This window comes from Mandrillus leucophaeus, unplaced genomic scaffold, assembly GCF_000951045.1.
Source record: "Mandrillus leucophaeus isolate KB7577 unplaced genomic scaffold, Mleu.le_1.0 Scaffold595, whole genome shotgun sequence".
In the NCBI taxonomy this organism is placed as follows: Eukaryota; Metazoa; Chordata; class Mammalia; order Primates; family Cercopithecidae; genus Mandrillus; species Mandrillus leucophaeus.
The window spans coordinates 340265-345867 of NW_012106419.1; the positions used below are offsets into that span (position 1 = coordinate 340265).

Here is a 5603-nt window from a genome sequence, read left to right on the forward strand (position 1 = left end):
GGGCCAGGGTGGGTCTCCAACCAAGAAGAAAGCCTAGAGAGGGCAGTTCCTTTGAGGAGGAGGAAGAGTAAAAGGCAAGGTGGAGAGGAGCAGAATTCCCCTCAGGACTACGGAGAGGAGGAGGTCGTTGGGGTGGGGTTGTCCAGAGAGGAATGTTTGAGCCCCCTAAGGAGCCAGGACCTTAGCCCCTATTTGCAGCCTCATCAAAGAGTCTTCCCTTCCCTCTGCACAACCAAGGATGGCTCAGAAACAGCAGGGCCCATCGTCTATGCTCAGTGGATCCACGGGCTTGGAGAAGGAGAATATTAGCCACAAGCAGACAGTATGGACTGAAAATCAGACAGCTAGGTCATCCTAGACAGGTGAAGGCATCCCCAGTCTTCACATAGACCTCAGAGGGGTGGGGTTGGGATGGCACACAGGAGAGTGTCTCTGCTGACTGAAGGGGAAGCTCCCCTTGAGACTCAGCTGCTCGGATTTGATTGCGGGGGGCAGATTTCTTTTTAACAAATCATGCTGGAAAAAGTAGATATTCATATGCAAAATAATGAAGTCGGACCCTTACCTTATTATCATACAAAATGTATAAATGGATTAAAGACCTAAACATAAGAGCTAAAACTATGAAACTCTTAGATGAAAAATAACTTGAAGCTTCTTGCACTTGAGAGTCATGAATGGAATAAAATTCTTACCCATCTGCGACAAAATAAGAAATATATTTGGTCTTCGTCCCTACTTTCTTGCTCAGAGTTCCTTTGGAATTTCCTGAGTGATAGGATTTATCCTTCAGGAACCCCTTACAGTTACACCTGAGTCTATGCTACTATAATAAAGTTATTAAGGGTGGGGCCCTTAGCCTCAGAATGAGGTTGGTCACTAGAAAGACCAAGGGATTAGAAGGCTAGAACTTTCGACTCTACCCATCAACCTCCGGGAGGGGGAAGGGGTCTAGAGATTAATCTCTACAGAAACTCCTGAATGATAAGATGGAATGAGCTTCCAGGCTGGTGAATGCGTCCACATACCAAGAGGGAAGCACACCCCAGGGCTCCAGACACTTCTGAACCTTACCATCTGTTTCTTGTCGTCTGGCTCTTCGTTTGTATTCTTTATAATAAACTGGTAAGTAAAGCACCTCCCTGAGTTCTGTGAGCCATTTCAGCAAATTGTTGAACCTTAGGAGGGGGCTGTGGGAACTCCAGCTATAGCTGGTTGGTCAGAAGTACAATAGGCTTGGAACTTGTGACTAGGGTCTGAGATGAATGGTCAGTCTTGTGGGACTGAGCCCTCAAGCTGTGGGGTCTGCACTAATGCTGGGAAGTTAGTGTTCAAGTTGAATTGTTGAACACCCAGCTGGTGTCTGGAGAATCAGATAATTGGCTGTAGGTGTTGGAAAACTCTCCAGACCATCACGCCAATTTAGATGAAGAGAAACCAAACAGCTGAACCTGACCTGTGGACCCCAGATATACCTCACTGGTCTAGAGATAGATTATTGGTGAAAGGCTGAAAACACTGGCTCCTTTTTCACAGTAATGGCACTATGATTGTCATTAACTTCTCCCCTATTAAAAAAAAAAAATCAGGGTAAAACTTAAAGTGAACAAATCTTCAATAAGGAACTTGAATCTTTACATATGTATATACCTGTCCAACTGCTACACAGATCAAGATATAGAACATCTCTAGCACCCCAGAAGGCTCTTGTGCCCCTTGCCAGTCAATATCCCCAAGGCAACATTATCTATCACTGTGCTTTAATTCACCTGTTTTAACATTAAATATAAATAAGTGGAATTATAGTTACTCCTCTTTTAAAGGTCGCACCTCCCAGTACTGACACAATGGCAATTAAATTTCAATCTGAGTTTTCGCGGGGACATTCAGACCATAGTATTGTATGAAGCAATAGCTTGTTATTTTTCATTGTTGTGTAATATCCCATTATATGATAACAATTAATTTTCACTTACCTATTAGTGGAATTTGCATTGTTTTCAGTTATGGGCTGAAAACATACATAAAACTGCTATAACATTCTTTTAAATGTCTCTTGGTGTGTATAAGCGCCTTGTTTCTCCTGGGTATATACTGAATAGTGGAAATATTTCCAATTGTTTCCAATTATAACCCTCATTAACTCAAGTGCCCAAACCTGCCCAGTTCCCTGATTGTGTCAATTCACCCCCTCATCAACAATGTACGATGGACCAGGTGTGGTGGCTCATGCCTGAAATCCCACCACTTTGGGAGGGCAAGGCGGGCAGATCACTTGAAGTTAGGAATTCGAAACCAGCCTGGCCAACATGGTGAAACCCTGTCTCTACTAAAACTACAAAAATTAGCTGGGCATGGTGGCATGTGCCTGTAGTCCCAGCTACTCGGGAGGCTGAGGCAGGAAAATTGCTTGAACCCGGAAGGCGGAGGATGCAGTGACCTGAGATCATGCCACTACACTCCAGCCTGAACAATTTACAACGGATCTGGTCAATTCTCAATTTTGTCATATTTAATATTGTTAGTTCCTTTGATATTAGCTTTACTAATGGGAATAAAGCATTAATTTTTAATTTTAAAAAATTTTGTTTAAAACTTGTGATAATTTTTATTTACCTAAAATTGGTGGTTCATGGATGCTGAATGTTGGAGAAACTGTTAGGACTCTTCCAAGTATTCAGAAATTCCTTGAGGATGTGTGAGTGTGTTTCTGCCTATATATATGCCATAACCACAGATGGATGCTGCTCCAGACCCCACCCTTATTGCTTTGGAACAGACCTTTCTTTTCTCCATGAATAAGAAGAGTTTACTTGGGATCCCAGAGGGAGATGTTTCCCATCATCAGCAACATCTGGGGAACATCTGGCGAGTCCATCCCAGGACAGGGAGATGCTTTTCTGGAGAACACACATCACTTATTTGATTCTTTTTATTCTCCTGTATTTTCCCTTGTTCTCTTTTTCTCTTCCATTAGACTCCCCACTCTAAGCACCACTCCAGCCCTCACCAGCCAACTTCCTAGCCTGATTTCTATCTCATCTGGTTTCCCCAGTATACAACCCAATAGGATGCAAACATAGGCAGCATGAGAGACCCTCGTTAATTCTAGTGCCCAACCCTGCCCAGTTCCCCAATAAGCAGGCAGCATCTTCTAGAAACTGAGTCAAGGAATGTTGAAGCTGGTGAGGGTTCTCTTGTCCAATGCCTCCCTTCTACAGATTGAAAAGCTAAAGGCCAGAGAGAGAGGGGAAGGGAGAGTCAGGGACAGAAACCAAACTAGAACATCACTTCTGGGTATCATGGAAACCCCTCTTCTGCTGGAAACTTGGCCTGGAGATTAGAAGCAGGCAGGAAGGCAGGCAGTGGAAAGGATTCCTTGGGACCAGCAACGTCTGCAGCCAGCAGCCACAGTGAAAGCACAGCTGAGGTCTGAGGTGGGTGGTGGAGGATGGGTGGCCTGGGGGGTTACCCCTTAAAGCCCTGAGAGTGGAGTCACCTCTAGCAACAGACGCCCAGCTTTGTAGCCTTTAAGCTCCTTCCTGCGCATTCTCAGCTACACCATAGCTTCAGTGTGCTAGCTGTGTATCCATCCACTGCCACCTCCAGCCCTGCCCTCTCCTTGAGCCCTAGCAACTTTACCCATTTACTAGGCACATGTTTAGTTTACTCAACAAGTTCTTATCAAGCGTTGCAGATAGAGCAGTGATCAAGTCCAACATTGCTCCTGCCCTCCCACTGCTCACAGACAACACACAAGGAAATGCACAAGGAAACCACACAACTAAGTGGGTGCAAGGCAGGTGCGAGGTGGGATCAGCATCCTTGAAAGTTTAAAACAGGACATACTCTGAGAACTGACCACTGGCCAACAGGGCTGGAGAGCAGTCATCAGGGGTGTGAGGTGGAAATGTACAGGTAAGGCTGGGACAGAATCATACCTCATGTGTAAAATAAAACCGAATGCAGAAGGACTAATGTTACAAGCACATGAACTGGCCAGGCGCGGTGGCTCACACCTGTAATTCCAGCACTTTGAGAGGCCGAGGAGGGCGGATCACCTGAGGTCAAGAGTTCGAGACCAGCCTTGCCAACATGGTGAAACCTCATCTCTACTAAAAATACAAAAAAACTAGCCAGAGGTGGTGGCGCATGCCTGTAATCCCAGCTACTTGGGAGGCTGAGGCAGGAGAATCGCTTGAACCCAGGAAGCGGAGGTTGCAATGAACCAAGATGGAGCCACTGCGCTCCTGCCTGGGCAACAGAGCGAGACTCCATCTCGAGGGGGAAAAAAAAAGCACATGAACCAACAAAACACGTTCACACATTAATGGCATTGAAATGGTCGCGGGGGAGGGAGTGGGAAATGAGGGTATGAAGAGAGAGGCTGGACTGCGAAAGTGAGAAAGGGCCAGATTATTCCGGTTTTGTAGGCCCCAAGGAGTTGAGACTTCATCAGGAGGGTACTGAGAGGCCACTGGAAGCTTGGCTCCAGCTGCCCAGACACCTCCCCCTGCGGGCCCCCAGGTACACACTCAACGCATCCGGAAGGACAGGGGCCTTTATCTTCCCCCAACCTGCTTTCCTCCTATTGTTCTTCCAGGAAAGGTAAAGTGGAGCAGACCCCTGCCATTCTACATACACATCTGAGGCTGAAGAGGGGCTCTCACCATCGTCTCCACCCCAGATACCATTCAAACAGGCCAGGAGGTCACCCCCACCCCCAACCTGGAGGAAGGTAGAATGGAATCCTGAGGGCTGGGCTAGTGGCTGACAGCATTCATCTAGGACAGTCAGAAGAACCCAGAATGCAGCGGGAGCAGGACTGGGAGGGGGAGGGTCAGGCTCCCACGAAGGCTCCCTGGAGGAGGCAGTGCAAGCTGAGCCCTTAAAAGCGTTGGGATTCTGGTAAGCAGAGAGAGGGCAGGAGAGCATTCCAGTTGAGAAGACCGGCTGCAGCAAAAGCGTGAGGGTGGAAACGCTCGAGGTGATGGGTAGACCCGTACCTGCGGTTGGGAAGTGGGGCTGAGGGTGGGCTCCCAGGCCAGGACTTGGTTGCCGGGGCAAGTCGTACCGGGAGGGTTGGCCCCGAGTCAGGAAAGGCCTTGGCGGGAGCAGAGAAGGCAGTGGGCCATTTTAAGTGGCCAAGATCTGGCCCGGAAGAAACCAGACTTTTTATTTTTTTAAGGGAAGGTTGAGGTGGGAGTGGGGAAGCTAGTTCCAAGAACCCCTAGTTTGGAACTTCTGCAGGGAAGGGTCTCTTGGCCCGTGGGCAGGGGTGAAGTTCAGGCCCACTGATTACATCCATCCTTCCCGCTCCCCGCCTCCCTGCTCCCCACACACCCCAGATTCCTCTCCAGCCACAGTTTACTTTTCCGACGGATCTGGGGGTGGGTGGTAGGTTGGGGGCGGAGGAGGGAACGTTTAGATTGGAATATAATAAACTCCCTCTAGAGGGGTGGGGGTGGAGAGCGTACGGGAGACGTCGGCTGTGCCACTGTCTAGCCCCTGGCCTTGCTCCCGGCCTCAGTCTACCCATCTGTAAGCTGGGGCGGTGGGGCGAGGGGGGATCTCTACTCCCGGCTGTGCCAGCTTGAGTCGTC

General features: G+C 48.4%; 1 protein-coding gene across 1 annotated transcript in view; it reads left to right on the forward strand.

Moving 5' to 3' along the window:
• The first annotated feature begins 4881 nt into the window (after positions 1 to 4881).
• Positions 4882 to 5603, forward strand: part of CSRNP1 (cysteine-serine-rich nuclear protein 1) — a 12990-nt gene continuing 12268 nt past the window's right edge. The window contains exon 1 of the mRNA XM_011999467.1: positions 4882 to 4987. The gene's annotated coding sequence lies outside the window, so the exon portion shown is untranslated. The remainder of the gene's footprint in view (positions 4988 to 5603) is intronic.